The sequence below is a fragment of the Diceros bicornis genome, chromosome 22 (genome assembly GCF_020826845.1).
Source record: "Diceros bicornis minor isolate mBicDic1 chromosome 22, mDicBic1.mat.cur, whole genome shotgun sequence".
Taxonomy (NCBI): domain Eukaryota; kingdom Metazoa; phylum Chordata; class Mammalia; order Perissodactyla; family Rhinocerotidae; genus Diceros; species Diceros bicornis.
In genome coordinates, this window is record NC_080761.1 from 22,330,133 (window position 1) to 22,348,729 (window position 18,597).

The following is an 18,597-nucleotide window of genomic DNA, read 5'->3' on the forward strand; positions in this document are numbered from 1 at the left end:
GGCTAAAGGTACAAAGATTTTGATGGAGAATAAAAAGGAAGTTGGAGACTTATGCTTTAATTATCCAGGATAATTGTAGTAAAGATTTAGGAGGTGATTGCTGTATGCCGGGGAGCATGTTCTGTGCTTTACATATGTTAATTCATTTAATCCTTACCATAAACCTACAAGGTGAGTGGGGGTAGTATTCTGGTCATTTATAGTTAAGGGAACTAGACTTTATCTTATAGTGAACTAGACTCAGGAAACAATTATAGCTGAGCTAGGATTTGAACTCAGAGACTCTGCCTCCAGAGGCCATCACTTCCTGATAGTAAGGGAACAAGGCTGGCGGCTTGAGCATCCTTTACCTCTAATTTTCCAGTGTTTTATGGTTTATCTTATTTTCTCATGCTTATGTGTCTATTGCTATATAGATAATATATTCATTAAAGTGAAGACATTGACTTGGTGTCTTTGAATCTCCCTCAGTGGCTAACAAAATGCCTGGTTCATTGTAGTCAATTGAATATTTGTTTGTTAACTGATTTGTTAATCAAAGGAGTTAAAACTTGGGGTATGAAAGTTAGGAATTGAAAGTCAGAAAGGAATTAATTTTTACAGAATGATGAACCATAGAAATATATCGCTCTCTCAAAATGTGGCCACTAAGGTCTGATGCCCTGGTATGTCAGAGAAAACTTCTAAAATAAAGGCATATTTAACTTCTTCCAGTGTTAGAAACAATAAGAGAGACTACAGCACATTATCCAGAACATAATAGGCTCACTATACATCAACAAGGATGCAGGATATCATAGGTTTGCTTGTGTTCAAATCTCATCTCAGCCACTGGGAACTTTGGGTAAATTACTCAAACACTTTAAACCTCAGTTTCCTCATCTGTAAAGGAAATAATAATGATACCTCCTTCCTGGGGTTGTTACTAAGACCAAATAAAGTAACAGGCATAAAGCACTTACTTAAGGCCTTACACAAAGTAAATGCTCAATAAGTATTAGCTATTATTATTTGCTGTTGAGTGAGTGAAAGAGAACTTAGAGTCATAACACAAATGTAGCATGGATCTCAGGTGGAGCCTAAGTGGCATTATCTGTACTGGTGTGTATATAGCCGGTACAATGGGCTTGCCCCAGGTTTCTTGGGAAAGAACTCACGTAAAGGTACAGTTACATATAAGCTTGGTTCATTAAAAAGACCCCACATCAGAGAGAGGAGCGGTGGTGTGGTATACAGTATTGTACCTACCCTGTGCATTGCACAAGGTGGAATGCAGGAAGCAGAGATTGTGAATTAAATATAGCAAGGAGAGAGGGGAGCTCTCTTCTTATAAAGTGCCTGAGATATTGGAAGTACAGCTAACGTTGCTTTGACTCCAGTGTCATGTGAGGCCTAAGAAATGGGGAACAAGCACTCCCGCACTGGGAGAGAAGGAAGTAGGGATGCCTAGGGAGGCATGGGTATCACATCCTGAGTGGTGGGCCTGAAGGTAGTGACACTTGAGAGATGCCATCACAGGTTTCACCTGCCACTGAAATTTCCAGGGGACTCCAAGACATGAAGAGGAGACTTGAGGAGGATTAGAAATCCTTTGGTTGAGGTTAGAGACAGAGAACTACGCTATAATTATATCCATACCTTTACAATTTCCAGGCCAGTGTGGTAGGAGGAACAGGAATTATATAGAATTCTAGAGCTGAGAAGAACGTAACTGATCATCTGGTCCAATTTTATCCCTTAACCTGTGGTCCAGTGAGTCTAAGTGATGTTCCTAAGGTCACCTGCAATAAGAATCTGAATAACAAAGTTTGGGTGACAGAGGAGCATTCACCACTGTGTATGCCCATTACCTACTAGCATTATGAAAAGTGTGACTGAGCTGAAAAGTGGTTGCATCAAACCAGAAAACGCCAGTGTGAACAACCAGACAGCCTGGCTTGGTTTGTTTCCGCACACGTATCTGCTCTTTTATCTCTCTTTAAGGGTCGCTAGCTAACTGATGATGTGAAAACAGACTTCCTTCACTCCTACACACTAAATCAGTTAATGTTGAGGTGCCACTGGGCTCACACTGAGAATCGTTGATTTCTACCCCTTAGTTTTAGTTGTTGCTTTCATTTTCTTTTCGTTACTTTTTAGCTTGGGATTGTGTTAGTAGACTGAGGACACCTGACGTGATCCATGGCCCTAATAAAGGGGCTAATAGGAGCTAAGTAAGCATATGACACGCGTTCCAGTGTTGACTGCAGAGCCGTCATTACATCGTGAAACTCTTGTGGCGTGAGCAGGCATCAAAGAGGCCATGCTGGTACTGGGTGGCTTTTTGCATCCTCTTTTCTCCCTCTTTATTGCAGGATGCACATGAGAGTCCTGGATGGTTTTAGGAGCTTTCCTACCTGCATCTTTCCTGACTGGACTGACTTCATCATATCTCCCTTTCCTACATCTCTAACTTTGTGCCATCTGTGATATTTGGCAGCCACTAGTTATATCCAAAGTACCCCTTGGCCCTGACATCTATCGGTTTGGGTGAAGCTGGAAATACTTCATCTGTTGGCAATGTCTTTCAAAACCATAATTGGTTATTTTGTCACCTGTGATGTTGGGATAATCATCTCCCTTCTATTTGGCATTGTTGGGCAGGTGGGCCTCTGCTTACAGCTATCTTTAGGCCCTAAAATGCAGGGGCACAAAAGCTTAAATAATGAGAAATTTGTTTTTCCTGTGGGGTATATATTTGGTTCTAGGAGAAATTCAGTGTTGCCGATGAGAATAAGGAGACTACAGAGTTGGAAGTGTCAGAAAGTTCTCCGTGGTGAGTTTTATGCTCAGAAAGGTTTAGAAGAACCTTAGTACATAATATTAAGTGTAAATAAATACTGTACAGACCTGTCAATTAAACAGACCCTAGCTTATACTTCATACGTGTGAGTATGTGTGCGAGTCTGTGTGTACATAAAAGGTTGGCCAGTTGTATGTGTATGTATATCTGGAAGTGTTAATAATATTACTATATGATAGAATTACAGACAATTAATATTTTCTTATGTATTTTCTGAGTTTTTCAATTTTGTGTCAATGAGCGTGGAGCCCTTTTATAAAAAGGAACAAACAAACATTGTAAAGCAAATCCATGCTTAAGTCTTTTTGACAACAAACCATAAAAGCTGCCAGAGTCAGGAAGGACACTGAAATTGCTAATGTCACCTGGGCTCTGGCCAAATAGGTCACAGGAATTGGTTTCTCCTCTCTCCTGCTTCCCTGAAGCACCAGCTACTTTGAGCCAAAATAATATATGGGATCAATTAAGTGACTGCTATGGTGTAACCAAACAGATGACTCCAGCAACTGTTCTAAAGACAAAGTCTGATTGTGTTTCAATTCTAAATTTGTATTTTCTCTCAAATAGTTCCAGATAGTGTCTTCCCACTCACTCACAGAAGTTGCAGAAACATGAATTAAGTTGACCACCAGCTGATCTGAAAGTTACTGTTTCATTATGAAGGATTGTTTGTTTACAGATAATGATTGCAGCACTCCAGGTACATAAAATCTACCGGTGCCACGTGAGGTTCTTGTACTTCCTTCACCATTTTATTTAACTGGGTGTGTGCACATGGAGGGTGGGGGAGCCTGCAAGCTTCTCACCTCCTGGGTCCCATTCTCACTATCACCCTCTGGAAGAGTTCCATATACCTCAGAGGCAAGGTGGTAAATAGTCTTTGCTTTTTCTCAGGTTTCCTGACTCAGGTTATTATAATAATTTTCAGTTAGAAATTTGACCATGGATATGATTATCTTCTTCCTTCAGATCCTAGTAGGGCAGTTCCAGCAATTCTTAGTAGTTAAAGAAAGAGAAAAGCAACTAGATATAAAAATTGATTGCAATAAGAGGCTACCACACCCCATGCTGTTTTGATACTGGATAGAAACATAGCATTTATAACATTATTTTGAATTTACATTTTTTTATGACACTGGTCTATTTTTAGATGGGAGCAAATGAACTTATTTTTGAAATGTTAACTTCACTTAAAATCTAATTTGGTCCTCCAGAAGTAAGAAAGCTAATCTTGGAAAGTTATCCTGCTTGAATAATATCTGTGTTTAACTCTTGACTGGAAAAAGCTGTGGTGTCTCCAGAAAACCACAGGCCCACTCTGACTGGGCTATCTGACAATGGAAGAGGAGAACTGTAATTCTTTGAGAAATTATTCTGATAAAGATCTTGTGTCCACTCCATATCTCTGGTACCTATCTAGGTGAGCAATGGAAATATCCATGTACCTATTAGAAGAGAATAAATTTAAATGGAAAATTCTCAAATTCTCTTGGGGTTGGAAGAGTTAATTTTGTCTTCTACCTGTTTTAGTTTGTGTTTAAAGCTTATAAGAAACAGTCCAAGAGTATAAATAAAGGAATCTTCCTTCATGCCCCATGTCACCCCCCAATTCCATGTTCTTTCATGAGAGAAGAAAAAGAAGGGCATCTGGAAAATGGTTCTCTCTCTTATACATGACAGTGGAGTCAGTTTGACCCCTCTGTATTCCTTTAATAAGCAAATCTTTTGTTAGTGAAAACAGGTGAGTTTTTGTTCACATAAATTTTAACAGCCTAATGTAAACAGAAACTCAGTCCAAGAAGCAAAAAGGGAAATAGTAATATGTCCTTTGAGCCCTGCTCCAGAGAAAAGCCAAGGCATTTCCCAGGGCCTGGATCACAGTCCATTTTGTAGAGTCATCTGTGAGGATGATATGGTTCCTCTTCTGAATACAAAGTAGTTGTTTTGGATGGAGTGTGCTCAGAGGACTTAAGATCTTCCTAGAGCTGTGTGTACTTCCAAAACTGGAGAGCTTTATGGCTGCTCTTTTCCTGGTCCTCTCTGTAAACTCTGACTCTATCCATGAGATCAATGTTATATTGCTGAGTTGAATGTTTATATTTTATTCTGAGGATGGATTTTTTTTCTTTAATGATATAAGTGATTAAACCAGAGGCAAAGTTTGATTTTTAGAGTATACCTTTATACTAATATCTAAAGTACCACAGAACAAGTATTGTATGGCAGGCACTGTGCTTACTACCTTTCATACATGTATCTCATTCATCTTCCCAACAGCCTTATGACATAAGATCACCCTTTTTACATACGACTTAGAGCATTAGATGTTACACTGCTGTAAATGGTGGTAAATGATAGCTGAGGTTTGAACCTGGTCTATGCCCTTAACTACTAACTGATTTCATCCTACTGTCTTCCTCTTGCTGTGTGTCCCTTCCATGGAATAAGAGGGATTTTCCAAAACAATAAAGCACAGCACATAGAAATGGAAGAGAAGTAGAGAAGCAGTCAAGCTAATAAAGACAGATCTGGCAGAAGATTAAATTTTCTAATCCTAAATGTCTGTCAGAGAGAGTTTCTATAAGAAGAAGGACCTTGTCTATTCTTTTCATTCTTGCATCCCTAGCGCCTAGCACAGTGCTTGGCAAATGGAGGCAACCAAATATTTTTAAATAAATTGATGTTTATATTACACCATCCATAAATTTATCACAATGTTTAGTGTAAAAGATACATTATAGTAACAACCAAAGAGCAGAGGACATTGATTTTGTCAATTCAAATGAATGCTGCCATATTGGTCTTAAAGATGCAGAAATTTAGAATCAGAGCAGAAAGAAATGGAATACTTAATTTTTTTGGTCTTATTCTTAAGTCAATATTACAGTCTTAAGAAACATAACTGACATTATTTGTGGATGCCTTCCTAATTAGATCTTAAAACTTCAAATTGAGTGTATTCTAGTTTATAAAATATTAAGAGGGGAAAGCAGAAAAATCTATACTTGGTAAGTGAAGAAGTTAGTTTTGTTGCCATTAGGGAAACAAATTCACGAGAAATCATATTTAAATTTCAATAAATCCATGTCTCCTCATGTTTATCATGAAGATGGACAATCAGTGTTGTTTTATTTTCTATAGTTTAAAAACCTTGCTCATGCTGCTCCACTGCACAACTCCAGAGGGCACCATTCCCAGTGAGGCGAATCTATGGGAATGGTGCCCCCGGTGTAAGGGGTACTCTAGTTTCACAGCCATCAGCAGCCCTGCCTTTCCTTTTCTCCATATTATAGACTATTTAGGCCAAATCAATAGATTCCAGTTTGCAAAAAATGATCAATTTATCCAGGGAATTTCTTTCATATTAATATGATAATTCATTTTATTTTTAGCATTTATTGAGTACCTATGTCAAATTCTGGGCTGGAAGCTTGCAGATGAGGAAGACCTGATCTTTAAACAAGATCTACCATCTGTCAGAATGAAAAATACTAAACTGATGTGACGGTATCTTTATCTGTAGACACATGTGATTGATGACCTACTGGTACAGATACATGAGGTATTGATGTATAGAGATATAAATAATACATGCTTGTGCTTGGATAGCTAGAAACCAAAGTCGTTAAGATATTCTAAATGTGAAGCATCCACACAAAATTCTTTATGCCTCATATACACGCTCACCATTCACAGTAGCCAGACTCCCTCTTTCCAATGCTAGAAGATGCTTGGAACTGGCCTTTTTAGGTTTATATCCTAAATTTTCTTTAGCAATACATGTAACTAGTATTTCATTTGTATCTTCCATGGCTCTTTGTGAACTGAAAATGACAGAAAATCCAGTCCCAACCAATTTAAAGCATAAAGTAAATTTATTAGTTTCTGTAACTGGAAACCCCAGGAGTTGTTTGGCTTCAAGTAGACAATGTTGCTAATATTCGGTTTCTCTTGTTCCATTTTTTTATTATACTTCCTCTGGGTTGTTTCCATTCTCGAGCATGATCTCCTTTTGTGGCTCAAGATGACTGCAACAACTCTAAATTTATATTATCGTGTTTCAGAGGCTCAGATCGGGTCCTATGGCAAATCCAAACCAACCATTTTTGCAAGAGGAGTGTGATGCTCTGACCAGGTTAGGCTTACATTACACACTCCAACCCTGAACTGGGATGGATTCTCCAACTCAAGAATAGGGGCTGAGACAGAGAGAGGTGCCTCCTCAGAAGTTTGAGTTTCAATTACCAGAAGTGAAGTGAAAGGAATTCTGGCAAAAACAAAGCATGTCAATTACAAAGGACATAAAATGAAATTTGACCTTCTTTATCCTTTGCCACAATAACACAACTTCTGTAATAAAAGCTGTCAACACGCCAAAGAATGAGATGTTCTGTCTACAAGGGAATGGCAAGCATAGCATTTTTAAGTTTTGGTACTTCAAGGTGTTCCAGACTGAACTAGAGTCAAGAGGTAGGGTCAGGAGCCATTAAGCAAAAATTAATTTAGAATGTAGAAAATGACAGTAAATTTTTATGACTTGGTGAAAGAAAAATGGGTGAGGGGGTGTTAAAAAAATTTCCTACTATAGATATAAATCAAGAATCTGAAAGTTTTATTGGAGCTTTTAAAATCCTTCCATATGACTGCACTACTAATAGTACATAACGTTTATAGTTACTTCCTATATGCCTGACATTATACTAAATACCTTTAATCCTCACAATAACCCCGTGAAGTAGATAATTGTTATCCTCATTTTGCAAATGAGGACACTGAGGCTTGGAGAAGTTCAATAACTTGTCTAAGATCACAGAGTGAGTGAGTGAGTGAGTAGAGAGCCAGCCTTAAAGTTTAGTGCATTTTGAGAGACAATGACTTAACCTGTGCCCTCAGCCTCCTCCATTAACAGAAACAGCCCATATCGAGAAGAGCAGTTGTCTCACTGTTTTGTACTGCTCCAGGCAAATAGGAAGAACAGTGGAACATTCTGGGAAGCTTCTTTTAGGGGAGACCTTGATAAACCTGAGGGCGTGGTGTGGAGGATGGCCCAGATAGTGATGAGTCTGGAAATCGGCAGAAGAGAAGGTTCTTATCAAGACAAAGGGATATAATGACTTTGCCTACTTCTTAGTTCAGGCTGTTATAACAAATTACCATAGACTATGTGGCTTAAATCACAAACATTTATTTCTCACAGTTTTGGAGGCTGGAAGTCTGAGAACAGGGTGCCAGCAGGCTTCTAGTGAGGGCCTCTTCCTGATTCCCAGATGGTGATCTTCTTACTGTGTCCTTACATGGCAGAGAGCAGAGGGAGAGAAAGCAAGCTCTCTTGTGTCTTTTCATATGTGGGCACTAATCTTATCGTGAGGACTCCACCCTCATGACCTAATTACCTTCCAAAGGTCCCACCTCCAAATACCATCACATTGGGATTAGGGTTTTAACATGAATTTGGGAGGGACACAAACATTCAGTCTACAGCATTCTACTTGTGAGCACTGGGTTGTAGATATGGAATTATACTTACCCTGCATAGAAAGGTTGCTGGACATTTTAGAGTGCTAGTTTGCAGTGAAGGAAAGAGTTCCTAGCAATTGCCCTTTGGCATATGCCATTCCTTTTGTCTAGAACGCTTCTCCACTCTCTTTACATGTCTAACTTCAACCCTTCCTTGAGAGCTTGAAATGCCACTTATTCCACAAGGCCTTGCTTGATTCTCTTCACCACTGTCATCAAGGCAAGGTATCTCCTTCCAGTAACTCCCAGAGCGCTAAGACTGCTGTCCTAAGACACTCCCCACCCCTGCCCTGTGCTGTCCTTTATTAATGTGGAGATCTTATCTCTGGCTCCAGCCCATCAGCTCTTTGAGGACAAGGGCTTTGCCAGCTTCATCTCTGAACCTTTCCAGAGCGCTCCATTTGGGCTTGCACACAGCAGATGCCTAGAACACCTGCTGAAGTGGACTGGCTGGTGAGACACTGAGCTCCTGTCCCTACTCGTCTTCAACAGAGAACTGAAGACCTTGGTTATGGTAGTAAATTCCTGCGTTAGGTGGAATGGACATTATACGACTTCCAAGACCCCATTTCATTCTAAGATTCTGTAGTATTCATGGCATAATTTTATGCCTATATTATATTTTTTCACATCATTGTTCAAATACCACTTTATGCATCTGACCAAAAAACAAAAAAAAATCCTAAATGAATTTTTGGCTCTAAAGTATCTAGATGTCTCTAGCTAGACAGAAATACTTTCAGTTGATATAAAAGAAGATACAGATAGTAACAGACTACGTCTATATTACCTCTTTTTTAAAATGAACATTTATTGTTCTTTTCTAATTACAAAAATAAAACATGTTCGTAAAAAGGGAAATACAGAAAACACTTGGTAGGTACACAATAATTATGAAGTGACTGAAGGAATAAAAATTAAAATTACTCATTATTTTGTAACTCAGAAGTCACCTCTTTAACATTTTTTCTGACCTTTTTTTATGCATGGGAATATATTGGTTGTGTTACTACCCCTTATCTGTCCCTAAGTAGATGATCTATATAAGTTATAAGTAGATAGAAATGCTATATAAAGAAAAATATGTATTGTATGTATGTATTCTTGCATGTATGCTGTATCATTATATAGCATGTTTAGAGTTATAAAGCACTTTTGCAAAAATCATTTCATTTTATAGTTATATAGAAACTACATATACATATAAGCAAATATTTGTATATATAACATATATACATAACCATATATACATTATATATATATGTATGTGTGTATAAAATGCATATGTATATATTACATATACTCACACGCACACAGTGATTTACAAGCTTGGCTTGATAGTTGAGGTTGCCTTTTACCTTGGAATACAGCTAAGATAGTGCCACGATCATTTTTCAGAGAATGAACTAGAGAAAGAGAAGAACAGTATATCAGAATCTGTCTCTGTCCTCCTCAAACCTCCATTACAACTTCTTCCGCTCTATTTCCACCTCTCTACTTATGGATGTTACCATCTAGTCTTAATGTACAAGTACAAATAACAAGTTTGGATGGAGTGACTTCCAAAATCAAAAGAGCATGAAGAATCTTTCAAAGAGAGGAAAATGAGGTGAAGTGGTGTCATAGAATTTTAGATCTAGAAACAACCTCCCCTACATCCATATACTACTTATGTTAGCTTGGGCTAGGTTAAGAATGAAGAAATCTCATTATGCCTTTGAAAGTCTGCTGCTTATACCAAGAATTGGTAGTTGGCTTCTTGGTTAGCGCAGACAATTTTGGACTTTCTAAAATTAAGTAATGGTAGTTACTTTGAGTCTAGAGCCAAAGACAAACGTTGATATATTTGGAAACATTTTGGTAACTAAATAGTTACAGTTTAGTTTGTATAATAAACTATCATTAGATTATATCCACTTCCAAAGATATTTTTTATCAATCTTTAAAAATATGGTATAATAGATCTTAGGATACATCAAGCCCATTCAGGTTTCCGTATATTTCTGTTCCCACTTCAAAGAGTGCAGTTCCTCTCTTGCCGTCTGAAGTCCCACTCAACTTTCAAAATCTGTTTGAACAGCTTCCATCCTGAAATTCATTTTCTCTTATCTGGTATAACCAAGTGTTCTGTCCTCTGTATAATTTGGTTTCATAAATGCTTTTCTCTACCAATGCTTGTCTCATGTGTCTTTTCTTCCACAGTTGGCTGTGGAGTAACTGTAACCTGACAGCTGTAAGTGTAGCTCATTGTTGACAAAAGCTCACCAAAGAACAGTGTTTTGTTTACTTTGTATTTCTAGCACCTCACGCAGTATCAAGCACAATGGAAGCACATAGTAAACACTTGATCAAAGAATGAATAATGGTATAAGGGTTAAGGCAGATGGACTGCCGTACATGCAATCTCTTCCTGTCAACATTTGAATCCAAAGAACATCATGTGCACATTTTTTTGAGCTTTACAAATATTTGAGCTTCCAGTACTTATTAGCTTTTTATTCATGCAGATTGTAATTTGCAAAATACAATTACACCATGTACTCACCCTAAAGTCATCTATTAGTTATAAGTGTTTTCCTAGTCTTTATACCCAGTAGAATTGGCCTAAACGTGTGACAGCCTATGTTTAAAATCTACTTTGCTGATTCAAAGAAGGAAATGAGCTTGCACTCATTTGCTTTCTCTTCCCCAAAGCTTATTAATCCATGTACACTTACTTTACTAAAGAATGTACCCAATCATGCGGTGAGGTGCAAATATATTGGGGCCCACCATGTGCAGCTCACTGCTGGATTCCATGGGAGTACAGAGACAAATAAAATGGACTCTTCCCTCCAGGAGTCTAAAGGGTATTCACAGAACAGATATAACTGTAAATAATGTTCTTTATAAAAGGAACACTGAGATACTGCTCTCAGTGTTGTAAACAAAGAGAGTAGTAGAACAAAGAAGGAAAATATTAATTCCTATGGATGAGATCTGAAAAGGCCATTTGGAGGAAAGGGCGTTTGAATCGAGCTATGAAGTGTATGGTATAAACATTGCACAGTATAAGCAGTATAGAGAAGGAAACTTCTGAGAGGAAGACACACCTTGGTCAAAAGGCTGGAAGCAGCAAGGTTAAAAGCTATGCTTTGGCACAGATGGGATGTAGGAGTGGAGATGGGGTATGAGATAAGGCTGAAAAGTCAGATTGGGTCAAAAGTTCTTGGTGAGAGATGAGGGTCTTGCTTCAATTTCCCAGGCAGTGGGGAGATAATGAAAGTTTTTGAAGCAAGGAAAAGAAGACATAAGCTGTGGTGTTCAAAGGTTTTGAAGAATCAGAGATGTCAGAGTCAGTGGCCAGTGAACTCATAAGTAGGAGGAAATTTGGTAATTTCATAAGGAAATGCTTAGACATAACTTTGCCCTTTTCAAATAAAGGCTGGGACTAGGGCAAAGTATGTGAGGTGTGTAGAGTGTAAAATTAAAGGAAGCATGTATTCTTAGGGCCATGCAAGTGCATGAAATGGTGCCTCTCTTAACCTAATCCTGCCTAGAATATTAAATTAGCATCACTATAAGGGATATTCATAACATTTCCAATCTCTTTTCCTATGTGTACTCTCAAAGTGGTCGACTGGATTCTTTCCTTTGGGCCACCATTTTCAATATTTGTAAGGGGAGAGGAAGGCTAATTTGCATAGAAAAGTTGCACTGCAATGAGATATTACAGTGAACCAAGACCTTACTCTCCATGAGCCTGAGGCTCCCACTTATCATGACAGGATGTGTAATTCTCCCTGGTCCTTGTGACTTTGACCTCTTTCAGCTAGATTTTCAGTCTGATGTAGCGAAAAGGACATCTCTTGCTGATTGGTGATGAGCACCTAACTCTGAGCAATGACTTTGTGTCGCTGGTCCATTATGATAATCCAGGCTCTTTGCTCATTTTTAAGATTGCTAAGAAGAGGAGAAAAAATAAGAATGATTTCTTCTTTTTTAAAACAATAAGTAGATGTCACAGAACATTTGCTCATTCATGGCCAAGATCCCTTCATGTTGTTACTATTTCATTACTGATTGCCTATGTGAAGCTATGTGTAATAACACATTCTTAGAGCAGTTATTTTATAAATGTGCTGTGTGGTCCATTGTCAAAGTTAGTGCACACTATATATGACTATCCAACCAAGAATATCTGCTCAACTACAGTCAGCCAGCCTGTTTCTCACCCCTGAGGAACGAAGGAGATATTCAGGAAGCACCTAGGACAATACTGGCACATTGTAGGTCCTCAGTCCAAACTGGCTCGCTTTCTTCTCTTCTTTCAAAAATCTCCTTCCTCTGTAGAATCGCTCTCTCCCCCATAGACTGGGTCCACATCACTTTACTTCAAGATTCCACCACTAGGGTAATTCTTCTAAAGTATTGTTTGAACATCCTATGCCAGGCAATTGATTGATTTTAATATATTTTACCACCACTTGGAAGAAAAAGTTGATTAAAAATTGTATATATGTATACACACATATACATATATAAAATATACATATATACTAAATATATGCATATATACTAGATACATAGGTATATATATATCTATACTGCTTATACTGTGCAATGCTTATACCAGTACCTATATAGATATATAGGTATATATATCTAGTGTATACCAGTTGGTATATATATACTATATCAGTGTATATATATACAGTGTTGGTATATTGGTATGTGTGTGTATATATATATAAAATTTCAAAAGAAACAAATAATAAAGTAATAGTCATTAAAAATAAGGGCTATATTTATTCCTTTTCTTTCTGCTCTCCTATCCATCCAAAACAGTGCAGTGTGCACTCAGAGCATTGTGGTGTTTACAGTTTCGGAATATGTGGCTCTTAGATTGACTCATCCAACAAGATGCAGGGAGAAGCAGGACGGCAGATGGGGAAGAACACAGGCTTTGAATCAGTCAGGCCTGGGTTTCAGTCTCCCATCTACCAGCCCTGTGACTTTGGGCAGGTTGCTTGCCTTTCTGAACATTTGTTTCAGGTATTAAATTGTCCCCCTGCAACGCTGTTAAGCGTTAGATGAGATGATGTATGTAAATCATCTAATGCAGTTCCTAATCTACGGTAGGCACTCAATACATGGTAACAATTATTATCAGACTGACATTGATTACATTTTCTGAAATTATTTCCTTCTCATACAGTCAGCCTCTTCAATCCCTGTGTGTTCCAAGGGATTCACTTGGAATTCAGACTCATACCTTCTTTAAGTGTTCAATGGATTATGTGAAATGCATTACCTGTCATACTGTATCATCTAAATGAAGGCTGTTCCTTGGAACACACATAGAGATATTTGCAAGAGTTCTCTATTTGGAATAAGCTAGAAATCTCCATATGAAATCTCCATGTAGACACCTTTTCAGATTGTCTTCCAGGATGTTATCTGTCCTTTTCCTGCCTTTTTAATGCCTTCCTGATATCCTCAAGTGTCTTACAATAGAAGTAAAATTCAGTAAGTTATTGTGTTTTTATATGACTCTTCTTGCTTCCACCACCATAGAGATACTAATAAACCAACTACCAGTGGTTACATTATTAGGCTTTTGACTTCTTTTCCCTGACATACATCATTTTAGTTCCAATAACAACCTTCCCTCTTCCTTGATGTGATGGGATGAGGCCGTGTAAGATCACATTATCCACTAATGATAGAATCATAGGCAGTTAGAGCTGGAAGGCATTTTATAGAGTATCTCGTTCCCTTTGTTCTTTATACACAGAACACACGGGAAGTTCTGAGAAGTTAAGGCACCTTGAGAACTATCATTCAATAGTGTTTGTGACTCGTGTCTTGAAACGAAACATGGATTTCCTTTATTTACCTAGAATGAAATTAGAACACAGCTCTAACTTACCTTATGGGCATCGTCTCCTTGCTTCATATGTTAGTAGGTATTACATGAGAAGACATTGCAGAAGAGTAAATTTATACAGCCTTGTTAATAAGATAACATTCCATCAATGCCAGGAAAATTGACATCATTCCTCTGGTTTCCTAACTTTTATTTTCAGCATCAGCTATTTGGCCGTCTGTGCGTATACTCTTAGGAATGAGCAGTCATAATTAAATCCAAAGCAACCAAATCATCATGAGTAAACACCAAGGGAATTGCCCTTACCACATTTGACATATTTCCATGATCCTTGAGATTGGCGCTGGGAGGATACAACTGCTAACTGAACACACAGTTAACTAAATTGCTATCTTAGGAACCCTGTCTGTTACATGTAAACATTCCTAGCCATATAGATGCATTTTTTCTGCATTCTTTCTAATAGGATTTATTTTAAAACATCAATTGATACTGTTACATCTGTGTAGGGACATAAGTAGAAAAATGAGAAGATTGGTGGGTACGCAGATGTGGCTTTTATCTTATTTGGAATCATCCTAAATTGTAACTCCAATAAGTCAATGTGGCAGTATAGCTGAGGAAAGAGCCAGAATGTAAGACAGATGTTTGCACACTTTCGTTAGAACTGCTTAATACCAAATCAAAACTCTGTGAGATTGGAAAAACCAATGGTAATCATTTCAGAAATAGCTTACAAAGCATGTAGTTAACCTAAGTCTTTTACTTCTAAGTGCACCCGTGTGTGTGTGTGTGTGTGTGTGTGTGTGTGTTTTCAAATAACAATGACGTAAAATGTTTTCATCCAGATATTCCACCAAAGATCCTTCTTAATGAAAGCTCTTATGTTAAGCTCACAGATGCTTTCTTAGCAAGGCCATACACATTTTCCATAAAGGACTTGTCTTGGCACTTGCAAATCTTTCTCTGATTACCCCGAGTCCCTCCAAAATTTCTCTTCTTTGAACCCTTATATTTAACATTGATTAAGCAATTTTATGTGCTGGGCGCTGTTCTAAGCATTTAATCCTTTCAGCAGTTACTAGGGGAACTACTCTTCTTGTTATCCTGTTTTTAAAGATGGGAACACTAAAATACAGAGGTCAGCTTGACCAAAGGCACACAGCTAGTGAGAGATGAGTCAGGAGTGGAATCCAGGCACAAACTTCCTTGAGAGCCCACCTTCCTAATTGCTTCCATAGACTGCCTCACATGTTCACTCTTTTTTTTTTTTTTTTTTTTTACCATTCTCTGTGACTCTATCCTGTCTTTTTAGGTAGTTTGTTAATACATTATAGGCATTGTTCTTCCTTATACCCTTAAAGGCAGAGTAAATTTTGGTTTGATAAAGATCAGTTTGTCTTCATTTCCAGAAAGCTGAGGGTAGAGGAGGTGTTCTGAACTTGCCGAGGTCAGAACTAGAATGGATGATCCTGCCTCCAGCAAACCTGGCATTTCCCTTGTCTCCCCTCATTCTCTCCTGTTCTTTGGTTCTGTCCTTTTCAGGTGCACAATTAACTCCAGAACGTGTATGTAGAAGGCGTTTAGGATTAGCCATCTCTGTGGAAGGAGGGACTTAGGGACTTTCCTTCCTTCTGTGTAAATACAAGGCCATCTACATAATTTGCTAGGCCTAGTGCAAAATTAAAATGTGGGGCCCCTTATTCAAAAAGCAGGAAAAAATTTATTCCTTTTTTCTGTGGTCTCTCTCTCAACTTGTCATGGTGATTTTTATTTGCTATTTAAGATTAGGTTCCCTGAGGCATGGGGATACTCGCTAGGTGAATGCGCCTAGGTTCCCTGTAGAAGGGAGAAGGTGAGAGGGCAGTTGCTGGGCGAGGTTGGGGTGGAGGATGACCAAGAATCCATCCCAAGGAAGCAGAGGAAAATGGGACTGTGGTTGAGTCTGGGCTCCAAAGCCCCAGCACATCCTCCATTATCCCATTGGACCTCGCTTATGGAATGCAAATTCAAAATAAAATGACTAAGAATTTCAAGATGACAACTGCAAGATATTAAACCCCAAGGGCAGGCCTCCCTTCTGAATATAGGGGCCTGTGCAAGTGCGCGTTGCAGGCCCACGAAACTGGCTCTTTACACGTGTGTATTTGATTTGACTTAGAGGTCAGAGATGGTGGAGAGTGTGGCTGAAACCCCTCTAACTACCTCTTGCTCCTGCCACTGTTAGGGTGATAGCATCCTTTGAAGTTGTTGTTGTTGTCTCATTCCAATGACTAGATCGCAAATCTTAGAGGGCAAAGAGTCTCTTCTGTATCCTCAGGAACTCTCCCAAGGTGACCAGAGGACCACTGTGGGTAACATGGGCAGTGTGGAAAGTCCATTTCAGGATGGACCAGCCTTCTCAACCTAACAGAAGGAGGGCCTGCACCGCTTTGTGATGGCAGAGTCTCTACATCCAGTGGACTCACTGAGAAATGTTGTTGACTACTAGGCAAGCTGGAGAGGGAGCAGACGGATGCAATTTGCATAACCAAGCAGGAAGTTCCATTGGGAAGACTCACATGCATTTTTAATAAAGAGTTATTTACTTTCCAGCTCATCTCCAAATGGTACAGTTCTGTATGTGCAAACTGAAACGGACTTTTGAAATCATCTCTTTCTACTCAGGTACTTTACCAAAGAGAAAACTGAGGGCTGGGGAAGTGACTTGACTTACCTCAGGTCACACTCCTCCAGAAATACAATTTTCATTTGGCCTGGTGTTTGTTACAGCCTGTCTTTCCCTCAGAACTTGGCACAAGTTCCTTGGGACAGAAGCCAGCCTGAGGGAACAGGTACTCAATGCTACCCTCACAATCATTCCTTCACTCTAAACCCCAACTTGTCCATGTCCATAGGCAATACAGATATACCTTTTCCTTCTCCAGAGAGCACATGCTTTTTTCATCTTGTTTGTGATTTGGATGGTTTACGCAAGTACCAGCCACCATCTCTGATGGACGCAGTCGAACATTTCCTCTCCTATGAGATGTTTGGACTGTGCAAACAGAACCCTAGCCAGGCCATCACAGAGGCTTCTGCTTTCTGCCTCCCAGGAATTCAAGGTGGGTGTGAGGGTACACAGTTTAGACCTGTGTCTAATGGAAATGGAAGATGTGGGAAAACTGGTTCTCATTCTACTCAACTGGCAGTGAGTTCCGAGAAGATTCTGAAGTTGCCTCCAGGCTGAGGGGAGAAGCTGGCCTTGACCATTGGCTGTGACTTCCAGGGTGGGGGAAGGAGTGAGGGGCAGAAAGGGTGGCAGTTGGGCCACCAATTTTCTTTGTACCAGCTTGGACTGCTTACTCTGGATTTCTTCTTGGATTTATTATATGAATTGAAATGCTATTGGAAAATATTTTAGTTGAAATTCTAGGCTCATAGGCTAAATTTTATAACAGTCTCCTCCATTAGGCCCTGACAGCAAAAATCCTTCCATCATACGTTCAAAGAAGCAAGATGATTAGGGGAAGACACTTTTGGTAATTCCTTTAACATTGCAAACTCTTATTTAACGAAATGTTATACCTATATATATGCATGTAAGTCTAAATACTTTAAAACTCTGTTTTTAATTATGATGATTTTCTGTTTTAAAGAATTATTAATTGAGGAAGTAATACAGGCCATGGCAAAAATTTTAAAGAGTACAAGAAAGCATTCAATGAAAAATATTATGACATCTCATCACCAATAATTAATTCCAAATTCTCCCTCCCAAGAGGCAATTACTGTTAAAAATTCCTTCTGTATGTTTCTAGAAATTTGCTATATATAAACAAAAGTTCGTGTTTGTGCACATGGGGAGATGCTTTACATGCTGTTCTACGTCTTGCTTGTTTTTCCCACATGAAATTATAGCTAGGAGAGAGTCACATATTAGCACAAAGAGATCTGGCTCATTTTTTAGCATCTACGTATATTTCCATTTCAAATATGTTCCTTAATTTATGTAATAAGTCATCTAAAGAGGATGGTTTCTAGATTTTTGCAATTACAAACAACACTGTAAAAATCTCATGAGTATGTTTGTGCCCACATGTGCACATATCTGTATAAAATGATTTTTTAGAGGTGGAGTTACTGACTCAAAGGATACACACATTTAAAAATTTTGTACGTATTTCCAAACTGCACTCCAAGGAGCTTGTGTGACTGGCTAGCATTTGAAAAACTGTGATGGAATAGGGAAAAAAAACAGACAAATATAAAACCAAAACAGGTGACTATGATTTGAATTACTATGTTACAATATACTAAAAACATAAAGGAAATAGTAATTTAAATGGAATCTAAAAACAAGTAGTAGTTTACTTCAGTTTATCAAACA

At 38.5% G+C, this 18,597-nt stretch overlaps 1 protein-coding gene across 19 annotated transcripts in view; it reads left to right on the plus strand.

Moving 5' to 3' along the window:
* Positions 1-18,597, plus strand: part of TRPM3 (transient receptor potential cation channel subfamily M member 3) — a 791,340-nt gene that overhangs the window by 308,869 nt on the left and 463,874 nt on the right. The window lies entirely within an intron of this gene.